The sequence below is a fragment of the Trichosurus vulpecula genome, chromosome 9, assembly GCF_011100635.1.
Source record: "Trichosurus vulpecula isolate mTriVul1 chromosome 9, mTriVul1.pri, whole genome shotgun sequence".
NCBI lineage: Eukaryota > Metazoa > Chordata > Mammalia > Diprotodontia > Phalangeridae > Trichosurus > Trichosurus vulpecula.
In genome coordinates, this window is record NC_050581.1 from 114,565,038 (window position 1) to 114,582,839 (window position 17,802).

Genomic DNA, 17,802 nt, shown 5'->3' on the forward strand with positions numbered 1-17,802 from the left:
TGTATTCAAGAGCAAGATTGGGGTTGAACTGTTTAAGGATAGGTTTGAAATTAGGAAGGGAAGAAATGAGAGAACAGGGTAAGGGTCTGAGAAAGTACTGAGGGGTAAAAGATATCATGGGAGGGAGAATAGGTTTAGCAAAGTGAGACGTATGAAAAAAATGGAACGATGTAGGAGGTAATGGTCAGAAAAATGTCAGAGTTTTTAATCAAGGAAACAGCACTTAGGATTAAGGGTGAAACTCAGGCTGTGTTCACCCGTGAGTGTCAATGTCAAGATAGGTAGCATAGCTAACAATTTGGGTGACAAATTCAGCAGGATCCAAGAAGCTCTTCACAGACAGCAAAAAAAAGAGTCACCCTTATTGGGCATACATGTAAAATTTTCTATTTGGGTTCAAAAAATAAACTTTACAAATACAGGATGGGGGTGGCATGACTGGAAAACTGTGCCACTCAGGAGATAAGGAAGGTGGGCAGCTGCCAAGGGCAACATATAGGGTCACAATATTTTGAAATGGGACTCTTTATTACAATTCAGCAAATATTTATTAAACACCTGCTGTGTGTTTAATCCAGCTGGACGCTGAACAAGATATAAAGTTTAGATACTACTAGCAGCGTTTATAGTCTAATAGGAAGACAAGGTGCCAACAAATAGAACCACGAGGCATACTGTAGAGCGTGAGAAGAACAAATGAAGTGCTATGTGAAATTCAAAAGGGAAAATCATTATTACTGAGACAGCGAGGTGTCAGAGTGAATAGAACAGACCTGGAATGAGGATCAGAATTTGAATCCACCTCATCCTTTCCCTAACTATGTGAGTGTCCGTTGTGTTTGAGTGTGTTAAGCTACTGGGCCAAGTAACTGCCTCTCTCTGCCTCAGTTTCCCTATCTGTAAAGTGGGAATATTAACAGCATGCCGCTCACAGGGTTGTTGTGAGGATCACATATATGTGAAGCACTTTGTAAACCTCACAGAATTTGATAAATGCTGACTATATTAATAATAATCATATTGTTAATATTATCATCATTATCATCATAATATCATCATTAGTATTATAATCATTATTATCGATGGAGAGAAGGTGAAAGCTTCCAGGAAGAGGTAGCATTTGAGTCTGGCTTTAAAGGGTGCATCAGCACTCAAAATGCAAAGGGGGAAGGGAAGACATTCCAGAAGAAGGAAACAGCATGAGCATTTTATAAACGCAAATATTTTTAATTCCAGAAAATCCTGCTTTCCAAGGCCCATAGGGATTTATCTTGTGGGAAGTTGAGTCTCATGTATTGCCATGAAGGCTCGAAGCCTCAACGGGCACAGTAACACATAGGGGTTGTAATTTTCAAATGCAGAGGCAGTAATTTTCAAGATGTTGCCTGTGGCACACAGATGCCTTGTCCTAGTTCTGCCGGACCACAGGTCATGTGGAAAAGGCCTGGAGGTTTTAGTGGCCTGTAAGTGCAGGATGAATCAACAGTGTTCTGTGGCAGTTAAAAGAAAAGAAAGTTCAAAGGGTCTCAGGCTACATCGAGAGGAGCGTGGCATCCGGAATGAGAAGGTGATGGTGCCCAAATCCTCTTCCCTGGTTAGACTCCAAGTCTCGCATCACATCTAGGGGCCATAGAAGATCCAGAGGACAGTGACCAAGAGACAGGAAACTGTCAAATACAGATCATTTGAAGGAACTGGAGCCATTTAGCTCAGGGAGAAAAAAAATGATCATTGTCATCATATTACAGGATGCAGGACTACAAGGGGCCATCCCTTTCTCCCATATTGTTTTACAAAGGAGGACACCAACTCAGAAAGAATAAGGAACTTGCCCTGGGCCACCCAGGCAGTGAGTAAAAGAGCTGGGGTGTGGAAGCCAGTCCTCTGATTCTAACTAGCATTATCTCCACTATGCTTGCCACCTCTCAGATACATGGGGAAAAGTCACTCAGTTTCTTGGCCACAGAGGGCAGAACCACAGAGGAGCCATGGGGTGTTAGAGGGAGACAGATGTTGGTTTCATGTCAGGGAAAGCTTGCTAATGATGAGAGCAGTCTCCCAGTGGTACCAGACACCTGGTACCTTATAACTAAAGGTATACCCCTTATAACTAAAAAGATTCAAGCAAAGACTTGTTAGAAGATGATGTGGAAGGCATTCGTGCATTAAGTCAGAGTTTAGCCTAGATGACCCTTGAGGTACCTTTCTAGCTCAGACACTGTATTATTCCAAGTCTCTCTCTATGCTGAAATTCTTTGTCATCATCTATCCATTTATCCAATGATCACTTATTGAAGGCCTCATGTAGAGAGAGTCCTGCCCTCGGCACTAAGGGAATTAGAGAGATCAGTGAAACACAGGCCCTGCTGCCCTTGGGAAGGCGAGGATCATATCATCTCTGTTAGATTTAGCAGAGATAATGAGACACTGGCCTGTAACCCAGAGCCAGGATCAGTCTTAGCGGCTGATGGGCTCCAGTCTTTGGCTTTTGTCCTCATTCAGCCTTCACTCTGGGAAATCACATATAGCTTGAACAGAACTCATGCCTTGCTCTCTACAGATGTGTCCTCAGCTCCTGGGCAAAGAATCAAAGAAGCAGCGCCTTACACGTTTAGGGATGGCCTTTGTTTTCTTTCACGGAAAATACACAAAAGATTCACAGAAGCCCATAAACAATGCATGCAATCTGCCTACCTCTTCAAGGAGTCCTGTCTTTCCCTGTCTCCCCTCCAAGTCCTCTGGCTTCATAGTGCCACCCTGTGGTTTGGGCCCCCCTCGGAAGGGAAGCAAACTTGGGGTTGCCAAAGAGGCACTTTATGGTGAGCCCGACTTTTATCCCAGGGACACTTCTAATGGTACTTCTGCTAAGAGCTAGACTTCCCTGGAAAGACAAACCATCTTGGGGAGTCAAGAATTGACCCTCACCTTTCCCATTGGATCTGCACTGTCTGAATAACTCACAGCAAAAGCAGAGGGCAAAGTACAAGTCTCCTTCCCCCACCCCCACCCCCACCCCCATACCCATATCATGACTCAGTCTCATTCTGTTGCGACAGCTGGGGAAACAAATGCCCAGTTCCCTTGACTGTAACAGGCTGTGCTTCCTAGGAATTCACCTTTCCCTTTCTAGAAGGCAGAGTCCCTGAATATGAGGTCCATGGACCCTCTCCTAAGGCTGTGTGGGTATTAGTACCCTCAGCTTTCATAAGCCACCTCCCCAAGTAGTCGTTAAAGGCTCCCAGGATGAGGGAAGGCTGCGTATAGGTTCTCTTCCTCCTGGGACTGAGCTCACTCTTAGCTCCCCTGCTCTCTGGTCTATGTCCACCTCTCTCAGCCAAAAGGAAATTACTCTGCCCCTTGGTATAGAATCAACACAGAGGGGTCATAGGAGCATTGATGTAGAGCTGGACCCAGAGGTCATCTAGTAAAACCCTCCATCTTAATTCTAACCCACACCCTCAGGCTCCAAAGCCAGTGCTTACTCCATTCACATCCCGGCCTCCCCAATGGCCCAAGCCAATCAATTCATTCCCAATAGATGAACCTTAAGCATAGACTTTCATCCTAAATGACATGTCCCTGAGCATTTCCCCAGTAGATATCCACCCCCATCCCCTTAAGGTTGTCGATAGCCAAGTCTGTATGAAGAAATAAATCCCAATCAGAGACAGACCCTACCCTAAGTACATCAGCTTTTCCTAGAAACGAGTAACTGCAATCCAAAATTGAGTATAACTAATAATGCCTAAGAAAATAGGAAGGAAGTACCCTGAGAATTAAGAGAAGGGAACACCTCTTTCTAGTTTGGGCAATTAATTAGGCTCATAGGACTTCCAAGCTGCAAGCGGACTGAGAAATCAGCTCATTCTGCTCCATCATTTGACTGAGGCCCAGAAAAGGGAAGGGATTTGTCCAAGGTTTCAGAGGTAGATGTGATTCAAACTGACATCCCGTGCCTCCTTCCTCTCTCTAGGCCCCATTTGTAAAATGAAGGGGTTGGACTAGATTACCATGAAGGTTCCTTCCGTGCCTGGCGTGACCCTATAATCAAGGAAGGGAGCTCAGGGCTCATGCTAGTGAGTTACCACTGCAAGTGATGCTATTTCAAATAGAGAACAAGATTTAAGGTGGAGGGGAACGAACAGGAACAATCTTTCAGCTCTCTCTCCAGTTAACTTCATAACCCTGCTTCTGAGAAGATCTCCACTCCTTTTCTGATCTGTTCTCATTCTCTCTGCCTCGGTTTCCTCCCTGATCTATCTCCCCACCCCCAACCCCATCCTGTCTGTTCGGTCCTGCCCTTTTCCTCTCTTCGGCTCCCTTTCTAATATGCTTCTTCTCTGCTCTGTCCCCTCAACTGTTTCCCCCAATCCCTTTGCTGTTTCGCTCCCCTCTCCCCAACCATCAAGCTCCCCCGCCCTCCTCAGCTTCTCTCTATGATGTTTCTTCCTTCCTCTCTTTCCCCATCTCCTCTCTTCTCCTTCTCATTCTGCTTCTGTTGTATTTCTCTTCCCCCTGTGTTCTAACCTTCCCCCTTGGTTGACAGAAGAGAGGGTGGATTCACAAGGAAATACAAAGGAAGAAAGAGAAAAGGAATAGGAATCGTTTGCCTTCTCATTTTTTCCCACCTTAAGTCCTACCGTGAAGCATTTGATTCCAAGCGCCTGATGCATAGAACAGGCCGAGCACACCCAGCTCAAGCTTTCTGTTCCAGTTCAGCCTGATTGCCCTGGGGACACCCTCTCTTTGGGAACACTGGCAGTAACCCTGCCTCAGGCTTGGTCAAGTCCATGGAAGGTGAGATCGTCAGGGTGTGAGGGGTCAGCCAAATAAATAAGGGTCTAGAATTGTGGGCTGTCCGAGAAGGAAAGAACTTTTAAACACAGAACATTGAACATTACATCTGGAAGGGACCTTAGAAAATAGGACGGTCAGAGCTGAATGGGCCCTTAGCACATACAATGTGGAAAGGAGGAAGGGGCCTTAGAACAGAGCATAGAGAATGCCAGGGCTGAAAGGGGCCTTAGAACATAAAACAGGAGATGTCAGAGCTGGCAGCTAGTCCAACCTCATTTTATTTGGAAACATCTGGATGTTGGGAGTCATGGGAAAAAAATCCAGATGAAAGGACTGAATTTCTTCACTTTTTAAACTAGAGGTTCAGATGCCCCACCTCCATTCTGTCTATGCAAATCTTACCCATTCTGAAAACCCCTCCTTCTCCAGGAGGCCATCTGTGACTACCAGCAATCCACTTAAAACTCTGTCTCTATCTCCCTCTCTCTATCTCAGCCTGTCTCTCTGTCTCTCCCCACCTCTGTCTCTTCTCTGTCTCTCCCTCTGTCTCAGTCTGTCTCTCCTCCTCCTCCTCCTCCTCCTCCTCCTTCTTCATCATCTTCTTCCTTCTTCTTCTCCATCTTCATCATCATCTTCTTCTTCTCCTTTTCTCTCTCTCCCTCTCCCTCCCTCTCTTTCTCAGTCTGTCTCTCTTCCTTCTCCTCTCTCTCTCTGTCTCTCCCCTCCCTCTTATTTTCTGTCTCTGTCTCAATCTGCCTCTGTCTCTCTCTCTTCTCTGTCTATCTCTCTCTTCCTCATGTAACATATGACTTAATTCTATCTTGTCCTATACTGTCCACTAGCCCTTCCCAGCATGAGTTCAGTCTTTTCTAACATACTGTGAATTCTCAAAAGACAGGGTCTATGTCTGGTCTTCCTGTTTCTCAGGGCACAAGGTAGGACATATGGTGGGGGGTGGGGGGTACATCCAGTAAAGGCTGGTTGATTGATGTAACAAGTGATTGGAGAGGAGAAAGCTGAGTTCTCCCCAACTCCCCCCAATTCTACAGCTCCCACAGGTCAGTGATGGAAGTAGGGAAGAGAAGTGGTAACAGGTTAAAAGATCTTTTCCACCAGTCGGTAGACAAGGGAGTGAGAGCAAGAGCCTTCATTTATACTGTGTGCAAACAGCTTATGCATTTTATGGATAAGATAATATTAGAGATTAGAGGGACCTTAGAGTTTATGAAGTCCAATTCTCTCTTTTTAGGGAAAAGGAAACTGAGGCACAGAGTTCAGAAGTTCCTAGCTTGAGGTTATGTAAGTAATGAAAGCAAAGATTTGAACCCAGGTGTTCTAATTTCAAAGAAAGGATTTATGGAAGGAGAGCCATGCAATCAATGCCTGACAAGATAGCATGAGACTCAAACTCTTCCTGCTCCCTTCCTGCCTCCTGCTTCCCATCTCCCAGTTCTTGTCTTTGAGGCCAAGGAAGAGACTTCCTCTGTGGTTACAAACTGAGATGAAGACCCAGTATCCTTAATCCCAGCTTCCCCCAAGTCAGCCTCTAGCTGTGACCTCAGTGAATCTGATTTATGTCCTTGGAACTAATGGTTATCTTTCTCTGTTGGTCTCTGTCTCTGTCTCTCTATCCCTGCCTCTATTTGTCTCTCTGCCTCTGTGTGTGTCTCTCTCTGTCTCTGCCTCTTTCCATCTGTGTCTTGATGCCTCTCTCTGTCTCTCTGTGTCTCCCTGGGTGTCTCTTTCTGTCCCTACCTCTGTCTCTGTCTCTCTGTGTCTCCCTGGGTATCTCTTTCTGCCCCCCCCCACCCCGGCTCTGTCTCTCTGTTCATCTCTCTGCCTTTCTGTGTCTCTCTGGGTGTCTCTCTCTGCCCCTATCTCTCTCTGTCTCTCTGTGTCTCTCTAGGTGTCTCTTTCTGTCCCTCTCTCTGTCTCTGTCTGCCTCTCTGTTTCTTTCTGTCTCCCTCTCTCTAGTTCCATCCCTTTGTCTCTCTGTTTCTTTGAGTGTCTCCCTGTTGTAAACAGCCCAGGCAGGGCTGACCGCACAGATGGGCCTTTGCACTTGTATATGTTTCTCAGGGATCTTTCCCTCTCCAAGGAGGACGGACCAAGCCTGAGTGCTCTGGGCAGAGAGAGGCCGGCTTGGTAATGGCCTCACATGACACCCTGTTGTTGCATGGTTTGCCTTCATCCAAGGCCAAGAAAAGAGAGAGGGGGGCAGAGGGAAGCTGGAAGTGCTGATTTCAGCTAAGCACATGTGCAAGACACATTCCTTATCTAGAAGGAGGGAGCAAAGGAGGAAAGGAAAGAAAAAGAGACAGGGACAAAGAGAAAGACAAAGAGACTGATGGAGAGAGACACACACACACAGGGAGAAGATCATAGGGGCATGGAGAGAGACAGACATATAGAGAGATAGAAGGACACAAAGATGGGGGGGAGGGAGGAGGGGAGAGAGAGAGAGAGAGAGAGAGAGAGAGAGAGAGAAACTGAGCATGGGATCATAGATTTAGGACTGGAAGGGACCTCAAAGGTCATCTGGCCCAACCCCTCACTTTACAGTTGGAGAAACTGAGGCTCAGAGAGGGTCCCAAGGTCACAGAGGCAGTAAACACCAGGGAGGGGATTTGAATACAGGAATGGAGAGAGAGACAAAGAAAACAGAGATAAACAGAGAGAGACGGAGAAGAGTAAGGAGATAACTTAGGAGCCGAATAGACAGATCCCGCACTCGAGGTCATTTTGTTTGTGTACTCTATGTATTTTTAATTGAAAACCCATTCTATCTAGCAAGCCAGTCCTAGGCTTGTTGGGAAAGTTGTGTATTGAAACGGCCTCTCTTCATTTCCGAATTCCCCACTTCAAAGGGCTGGGAGGCAGAGAGCGGGTGTGAGCACCCAATGATAATCAGGCATTCCTCAGCCAGAATCTAATGGGAACTTGGGCTTCGGGACAAAAATGTGCCTCGTGGTTTTTAGTTTTTAGGTTGTTTTTTTTTTCTTTCTCTCATCTCTCCTGGATTAGAGAAGACAGCAATGGGGCTCAGGCATCTGCCCTGGAGCAATCCATAAGTCCAGGGTGTCAGAAAAAAAATGGGAAGCAAGAGACTGGTCTGAGAACGTAAAAACCTGAATCCCTTCTCTCTTCACCCACCCCCTTCTCCCCGACCAGACCTTTCACTTGCTGTAAGACCTTGGAAATAATACTGACTCCTCTAGTCTTTGAGGGTTTGGGCAAAGTGGGGAGGGGGATGTTGTTCATGAACTCCCCAGAAAAATTTGACCTAAACAAGACTAGTCAGATTCACACAGAGAAGATCTGATTTGCTGGCAGAGCCATAACTAACGATTTTTGTTAGAGCAAATGTCATGAAATGTGTCCTTGAATCAACTTTTAAAGACATATTAAACTGGGGGTATGCTCCTGTGGGTGGAGGCTTATGGGGTAAGCATGCTATGCTATGGGAAAAGCCTCCACTAACTACAGGCTAAGCTCAATTATTCCTAGATTGCAAAGGACTTCAAGTGCCTTTAGCCCCCCTCTCAATTTTAGCACCCAGGGACAAAGCTTCAACGGGTCCACCCTAGTTATCTATTAGCTGGCTCCACAGAAAGCCCTGACCCTCTCAGCCTTGGGCTGAGCTCTGATCTTCAATTCTGACTACAGAGTAAAAGAAATCTTTTTAAAGGAATTTGGAGAAGTCCAGAAGACAGGAACATGTCACTGTTCTCGAGGAGCTGCAGAGGGCGCATGGAAGAAATCTATGCATTGACCTGAAGAAAGTCACAAGAAAGGGTTTAAACACAGGGAGTTTCAGCTGAAGGAGATTTATCCAGGCAGATGAACATGCCCAGGGGAAGCGAGGCATTCTCCAGGCTTTGTGGGGGGCAGGATGCAGGGAAAAAACAAGAGACCAGGGGGTCTGAACCCAGGGTAGAAAGGACTTTCTTTCCTTAGTGACCCAGAGCATCCAGAAAGTAAAGGCTTGAGAGCCAGTGTGAGAACAATTCAAATTTCTGGGATACGTTATGGTTACAAAGCACTCAGGTTCAGGAGATTTAGAGATAAAGGGAACTCAGAAGTTTATCTAATTCAATCCTCAATTAAAAATAATAGAAGGAAAATCCATGATGCACCATATGTCCAAAAAGAATGAGGATGAAATGTACCATCCCCTATGGGAGGAAACTGGCTTAAAAAGCAGAAAGAGACACGTCCTTTTGGATGTGGCCGATGTGAGGGTTAGTTTTGCTGGACTGTATGGATATCCACTGAAGGATTGGGGGTTTTGTTTGTTTGTTTTCCTTTATAGAGGTATACAGTAAAAGGGACAGATTAACTTTTTTAAAAATCGTTGCTTGAAAAAAATTTTTTTTAATTTACAAATAGGTGAAGAAACAGGCCTAGATAGTTGGAGTAATTTGTCCAAGGTCACACGGCTAGCGAGTAACAGAGGCAAGTTTTCCTGTCTCTGAAATTGGTCTGGCCTTCTTCCCACTATATGCAGTGGTGTGCGGCAACCAGCTCTGAGAGGGAGAAGGGGGGGATGGAGTGAAAGAAGGAGGAGGGAGGAGAGACAGACAGAGACAGAGAGGAGAGAAGAGGAGGAGAGAGGGGGAGGGAGAAAAGAGGAAGAGAGATAGGAAGAGGGAGACAGGGAGAGAGGAAGAAGGAGAGAGGGCAATGGAGAGGGAGAAAAGGGGGGAGAGAGAGGGAGAGAGAGAAAAGGGGAGAGAGGGGGAGGGAGAAAGGAGGAAGAGAGATAGGAAGAGGGAGACAGGGAGAGAGGGAGAGAGGAAGGAGAGAGGGTGATGGAGGGGGAGAAAAGGGGGAGAGAGAGGGAGAGAGAGAGAAAAGGGGAGAGAGGGAGGAAAAAGAGAAAGAAAGGGGGAGAGAGGGAGGGAGAAAGGGAAAGGGGGTAAAGAGAATTGTTAACTTTTCGGTGTGAGCATTTAACCTCAGAAATCAGCAAAGGCTACAAACCAGGCTTGTTTGATTGTTTCGCTGATTGTCTTGACTCTAGACTTAAGAAAGTGTTGGAGAAAACGTCAATAGAGCAGACTAAACTTAAAAGTGTGTCCTACACGAGTTGTGTGGTTTTTTTTTTCCTTTCTGGAGAGTGGTGTGTTAAACATTTACCAGCACACCATTAAGTAAACTGCATTAAAAAAAAACTCTTACACCATCCCTGAGTTTCAAAGAGAAGTGATTCTCCCAAGGTCACATACATGTGAGAGATAGGATTTTAAAACTAGTGCCCACTATATGCCACTGCCTTAAAACAACCAAAAAGGATTGACCAAGAATTTCCCCTGTGCCTGACTCTTGCATGGAGTGGGGATGAATGTGGGGGTAAGGGGACGGGGCAGAATCTTGGAATCTCAGGGAGGTGACAGTAGGTTGCAGAAAGGACACTGGTATTGTAATCAGAGCTGAGTTTGAGTCCAAGTTCTGGTCCTTTACTAGCTTGGGTGACCCTGCACAAGTTCCTTGTCAGTGAAATGGGAACAGTAATACACTTCCTATCTCAGGGCAATGTTGTACTTTATGGTTAGTCAGTTGTCTAACGAGGATTTGCTAGGCACTTACTATGTGCCAGGCTGGTTGCTAAACTCTGGAGAGATAAAAAAATAAAGGCAAGAACATGGTCTCTGCTCTCAAGCATCTACTATTCTAAAGGGGAAAACAACATGCCCGAAAAAATTGTACATACAAGAAAAATCCAGCGTAAATGGAAGGTAGTATTGAAAAGGGGAAAGGGGGAGAGAAAGACCCCATCTTGGGAATCAGGATTTGAGTTGAATTTTGATGGGGACCAGGAGGCAGAGATGAAGAGAAAGGGCAAGCCAGGCTTAGAGTACAGCCAGTGGAAAGACTGGGGAGGTGGAGTATTGTGTTTAAGGAGTAGCAGAGACACTGGTGTTTCTGGATCAGTAAAAGGAAAGACCTCATGCAGAAGGTGATACTGGAGGGGGAGAAGAGAGCCGAAGGAACCACCTATGCAAATGTATGGAGGTAGGAAATGCAGTATTATGTGTAAAGAATAGCAAAAAGATTGGTTTGACTGGACCAGGAATAATTTTAGATTTCTGTTTGATCCTAGAGGTAATAGGAAGCTATTAGAGTTTACTGAGTAGGGAGGTGACACAGTCAGGCCTACATTCTAGGAAAATCACTGATGGCAGTGTGAAGGATGGATTAGAGTTGGGGAAGACTTGAAGGAGGGAGACCAATTAGGAGGCTATTATAATACCCCATTAGAGACATAACAAGAGCCTGAGTTAAAATGGTATTTGTTTGAGGAAAGAGAAGGGGACATATGCAAGCAAAAAGATTTAAGCATCTGTAAGCCTTAAAGAATATAGAAGTGGAGTGATTAGGAGAGTTGAAAAGAATTTTGGCAGGGGTTAAGGGTAAGATCCAACCTCTAATCCAAATCTGGAATTTCCTTTATAGTATCCTGACAAGAATCCAACTTCTGCTTACACTTTCAATGACGGTGAGCTCACTACCATCCAGGGCAACTTGTCCAGTTTGTTTGTTTTTTTAATAGCTCATTATTAGGACTAGAAGTAAATTTGGATTCAGTCAAAAGGCTGCACTTGAGGACCTAGAAGACCACATGTGGCCTTAAGTCCTCAGGATCCCCACCCTTGCCCTAAACTGTCAGCTGAGCACAGGAATGACATTGAGTAGCCTGCTTTGGCCAAAGCATGAAGTACAGAGATGGAAGACTGTTAGAGCTTGGAGGGGACTTAGCAACATCCCTAATAATAAGAAAGAAGAAACACCATCATTTTAGAGATTGTTGTTCGCCCCTCATTCTCGAAGAGGATCATGGTGACAGGGAGGTGATGCCATGACTTGCAAGTAAATTGGATTTGAGTGAGGCAGGGCTGGGGAAAGTCACCAGTTACTCTCTCCTCCGGAGCCATCTGGATCCAGTGGCCAGATATGGATCAGGACGACTGGAGATGGTTTCCCATTTTACAGGAGAGAAAACTTGAGGCCCACAGAGGTCGAATATAGAAAAGTATGGAAGAGGGCCTCCAGGGCCAAGTTAAGTAGTCTGAACTTTCCTTAGTAGGGAATAAGGAGCCACTAAACATTTTTTTTTGAGCAAAAGGGACCTGGAGTCAAGAAGACATGGGTTCAAATCCAGCCTCAGATGCTTACTAGTTGTATGACCCTGGGCAAGTCACTTTGCCCTGTTTACCTCAGTTTCCTCTTCTGTAAAATGGGAGCACCCAGGATTGTTGCGAGGATCAAATAAGAGAATTCCTGTCGAGTGCTTAGTGCGGTACCTGGTGTGCGGTAAGTGCTAGATAAATGTTAGCTATTATTATTATTGTTATTGAGAGAGTAGGGAACAGATGTGAGAAAGGTTAAAGAGGTAAAATCAATAAGATTCAGCAAATGATCGGATACAGGCAGTGAGTGGGAGATCACATAGCCACTGCCCTCGTTCAGGCCCTCACAATCCCTCACCTGGTCTACGGCAAGAGCCTCCTGATTGGGCTCCCTGACCCTCTCCAATCCATCCTTCCCACAGCTGGAAAAACGATCTACCCGATCCAGTCGTCCTAGAAGGCAATTTGGAAGCATGCCCAAAGGAGTTATAAGCCGTGCGTACCCTTTGACTCCACAATACCACTGCTAGGCTTAAGTCCCAAAGAGATCAAAGGAAGAGGAAAGGGGCCCATAGGTTCAATAATATTTATAGCAGCTCCTTAGCGGTGGTGGCAAAGAACTGGAAACTAAGGGGTGTACATAAGGTTGGGGAATGGCTAAACAGGGTCTGTTATATGAATGGAATGGAATACGACTGAGTTATAAGAAATGATGAAAGGGTTGAGTTCAGAGAAGCCATGGAAGATTTGTGTGAACTGATGAACAGAACCAAAAGAACAATTTATACGAGAACAATGGAAAAACAAACAACTTTCAAAGACTTAAGAACTCTGATCGATGCAAAGACCAGCCGTGAGTCTAGAGGACTACCTGCCTTCTGATGGAAAGGGTGTACTCAGGGTGCAGAATGAGACATACTTTTTGGACATGCCCAGGGAGGGAATTTGTTTTGTTTGACTATATACTTGTTTAGAAGGGTTTATTTTTCTTCTTCTTTTCCCAAGGTGGGGTGGGGGAGACAAGATGGGAAGGAGAGAAAAATGGATGTTTGTTCACTGAAAAAATAAAAGCTCATTTAGAAAAGGAAAATAATTTTCTTAAGCCGCAGGTCTGACTGCGTCACTCACCCGTTCAAATACATTGCCTCTAGGAAAAAATACCAATTCCTCAACCTGGAATTTCAAGCTCTCCGCACACTAGCTGCCTCCTACCTTTCCAGCCCTATTTCATGTACTCAATACCACAGGCGAGTGAACACATTGGCTCTTTGCTGAGCTCCACATTCCATCTCCTATCTGTGTGCCTTCACAAGGCTGTCTCCATGCCCAGAATGCCCTTGTCTTCATTTACACCTTTTCATATACCTAGCTTCCTTCAAAGCCCAGCTCAGGCACCACCTTTTTTGGGAAAATCACTTCTGCCCTCAGCAATACCCTGGTTGAAAGTGCTCTTTGCTTCCTGAATTTATTTGGTATTTAATTATTTAGTACTTTCCTTATTTCTAAAGTGGAGATGGGATTGCCTGCTTGACAGAGTTTCAATGGGGAAGAGATGGGATAGTTAATGGGTAGCTGGATTGGACATGTCCAAAAGCAAATTCATCCTCTCCAAAAAACAAATTGCTCTCTGCACTCTCTGTTCTAGTCCCCTGGTAGAGTCTTCCATCTCCCTCATTCCTGTTCTGAATCCCTACCCTACCCCCATCAAATCAGTAGATGAATTAATTCCATTGATCCTTCTCTCCCATCTTTTCCCCAATCCTTTGCCTCAGCCTGGATCTGGGACTTCATCCTCCCTCACTTGGACCAGCTTCCAAACTGGTCTCCATGCCCTCCCCCAATATTGTCCCCAAAGGCTGCTAGAATAGTCTTCTACATCCCAGCTCTAATGATATTTCTCTCCTGCTTATAAACCTTCAGTGGCTCCCCTCTGCCAGCAGGATAATGCCCCAATTTCTTGTCCTGACATTCAAATTCTTCCCTCTCTCCCCAATCTCGTATCAAGCCATGTCGGTCTCCTATCATTCCCCAGCTTCCAACACTCTTGTCTCTTCTACCTTGCCACCAAAGCTATCTATCCGCTCACTTCTCCTGGCCCGATCTCTGAACTTTTTTTGATTCCGACTCAGTTGATTGGATAAAATGAGGTTAAAACTAAGACGAAACATTAGAAGTCATTTTGTTCAGTCTTCTCACCCAGAAGAAAACCAGGAATCAGGGCAGTAAAATGCTCCAGGTTAAGCAGAGAGTAGAAAACAGCAGAACTAAGATTCAAACCCAGAACTTCTGATTCTAGATCCAGCAATCCTTGCATGCTGCCTCTGTGAGAACCTTCCCCTATCACATGTGCAGTTTAACCAATGTCCTACTAACTCAAAGGAGAAACCTTTTTTTTTTGGAAGGGAGAAGGAATGTTTTCAGACCAGTGGGGCCTTTTGGATCTGTTGTGTTAACTAGAATGAGGGAGAAGACAGTCACGCCATCCTCTGCACTGGCCAGCCCACATGATGAGCACTGGATTCAGATCTGGGTGCCATGTTTTAGGAAGGACATTGACAAATGTATAATAGCTCTTCCAAAGAATGTTAGCCCAGGTGAGGAGAGAGTTCCCCATGTATTATGGGGATCAGGGTAAGAAAATAGCCTGGAGAACAGAAAATGAAGAGGGAGGGGAGTGATAAATTGGGGGGGAGAGGGGCAGGGAATGTGGGGAGGGGATAGCGTTCAAACATCTGAAAGGCTGTGACCAGGAGTGTTAGGTACAAGTTACAGAGAAGTACATTTCAGGCCATACATTATCATGGCTATCCCAGGGTCTCATGGACTACCTCAAGAGGTATCTATTGGGTTTTCTGACATGGGACCTCTTCAGTTCAAGGCCAGCTGACCACTGGTCTTAGGTGTCTTAGAGGACACTCTGGGAGAAATACCGGTTGGACTGGATTTTCTGAGGTGTCACAGCTCAGAGAGTCTGTGAGTTTGCTGCCAAAAATGCTGGCTCTGGAACCGCCTATGAGTTAGCAGTTTTTAGAGGACAAACTTTGGGCCTCCAAACTATTCTCCAAAGTACCAGGGGGCCTCCACTGATCCCCAAAGCATCCCATGCTGCCCCACACTCTCCTCCCTTTGGGCTGCCCTCTCTAAACTCTCCCATATGCTAATAGAAGATGATTTCACCTCCTTGGAATCCAGCAGAGTACAGTATTTACATAAATATTCCACAGAGGGCCCAAGAACCCTGATGAAAGGAATAGTTTTCTGCATTCCCTTCTCCATCCCACCCGCTCCCCCCACCCCCATCCTCCACACACCCTCATCTCCCTTCTGGCTTTCAAGGCAGGGCCTGGAGACAGGTTCCATTTAGAGCCAGAGTCATCAACTGTCATCAACCTGGAAAAAACCAAAGAAGCACAGATTTAGAATCCTGTAAAGAACCTCACAAGGCCAACCTCCTTATTTTTCAGATAGGGAAACTGAGGCCCAGATTAAAGAGATTTCCCCAAGGACACAAAAATAGTCAATAGCCAAGCCAGGATTCTAGGAAGTTAAGGTCTTCTGACTCCAAAACATGGTGTAATCCCCACTGTCCCACTCTGCCTCCTTAAAACCCAAATGGAAATGACTTAAGAAGCCAAAAAGTTCAGCCCCCACATATTTCAGATGAGGCAACTAAGAAAAGCAAGGAGTGTTGGATAGTAGTAGTAAAAAGACCACTAGATTTGGGGTCGAAGGAACCGAATTCAAATCCTGTACATTCTTCTTAGTATCTGCATGACCTTTCTCTCTCTGAATCTCAGCTTCCTCTTTGGTCCAATGAGGGGATTGTCCAAGATTATCTCTGAGGTCCCTTCTCCTCCCAAATCTTGTGATTCTGGGTCTATAATCGCAGAGCTGATAGGCATGGGCTGTGGCATTCCACTCCAGAGTCTAGGAAACATGAACTCTTTCTAAAAGCCTGGAAGAACTCTAGAGCTGGGAGTCTGAGCAGCCTGGCTTCTCTCCCCTCCTTCCCCCTGCCCCACCAGGAGTTAGCCAGGGCTGGGCAATTCACAGATTTGAATTTTTCACAAACTGTTGCCTGTCTCTCTGCCTCCATCTCTCAGCCTGTAAAATGGGGACAAATAGCTTCAGGAGAAAGTGCCTCAAGGCTCATTTCAAAGCTGGTGCAATTTGTTTTGGGGAACCCAAGCCTAAAGCCTCCAGCCTCTTTTTTCCCCCACTCCCACCCCCTTTCAGGTCCAGAGCTTGCCTGCCCCTGTCCCCTACCCTCAGTAAAGCTTGCCTTAGAAACTTGTTCATACTCACAAGGTGGTGACTGATGACAGTTTCCAGTCTGCCCCCATCCTCAAAAGGAATGGCGTTTTAATAGGCATCAAAGACTAAGCTAAAGGAATAAATATTTCTTGAATGAAAGAATGGAATGCTACTAGAGAACTTTCTGACATCAACTAGAGGGCTGAAAAAATATTATGGAATCCTCAGATGACAGGTTTAGAGCGGGAAGGTACCTTAACAGTCCTCTGCTCCAACCCTCTTGTTTTTACAGATAAGGAAACTGAGGCCCAGAGAAGTTAAGAGGTAAGTAAGGAAGAGGAAGGAAGGAAGGAAGGAAGGAAAGAAAGAAGAAGGAGCAATAAAATCAGATATCATAGAATGTGGACTTGGAAGCCACTTTAGAGATCATTTAATCCGTGTCTCTCATTTTAAAGAAGAGCAAATGGAGAGCCATAGAAGCCACCGTAGCCCATGGATAGACTAGAGCAGAGATGGGATTCCAATCCAGGCTTGCTAATTCTACATTCAGTACTCTCTACTTTTTTTGGCAGGGGGGACTTACATGGAGACCCAGAAATCATTACCACATAGATGGCTGCCTATTGACTACTCATGAAGCCAGCCCTAAAGACCAAGAAGCCTTGACATTCTTTTGAATTTTTAACATTACGTACAGAATCACAAAATGGCAGCACCTTGGAAGTGGCTCAGAAGATGGAAAATGCAAGCTGGAAGGGATTCTAGAACTTATCTATCTCAATGACCCCATTTTACAGAGGAGAAAACTGAGTGGCAGCTGGAACTAGAATCCATGACCTTTGACTGCAAGTCTAGCACTTTCTCCAAATCCATGCTGCTCCACCACTAACTCATTTTGTGATTTCAAGCAAATCACCTTCCATTTCTAGACTTTCATTTCTTCCTTTTTTCCTCTGAGACAGTTAGGTGGCAGAGTGGTTAGAGCATTGGGTCAGGTGTTGAGAAGACCTGAGCTCAAATCCAGCCTCTGAAATATACCAACTGTGTGATCCTGGACAAAACTCACTTAACCTCCATCTGCCTAGTTTCCTTGACTGTAAAATGAGACTGATGATAGCACCTACCTCTCAGGGCTGTTGTAAGAATTAAATGTAGATAGAGCAAGCCTTAGCGCAGAGCCCAGAACATAGTAGGTATTTAATAAATGCATGTTTCCTTCCTTTCTCTTCTGCAGAGTTAGGGACTTGGAATACTTAGGCTTTACATTCCCTTTCATCTCTGATATTCTATGTTCTATAGTCCAAGGACTCTTTTATATTTTACAGGTGAGAAAAATGAAGCACAGAGAGGGAAATTACTTGCCCAGAATTACACAGCTAGATAATATTAGTAGCACTGAAACTACAATCCAGGACCCCTGACCCGCAAACCAGATCTCTTTTCCCTCGCTTATGCTGAAAATTGCCAATGCAGTTTTGCTGAGAGTGGAAGGGTTGATGCATAGGCCACCATGACCTCTGGATTAAGATGCACACACAATTCAAAGATGCTTCTTGTATGGAGAGCAGGTCAGTATGGTCCACATGTTAGGAGGTTAATGCTCACAAAAGAATGAAGGTGC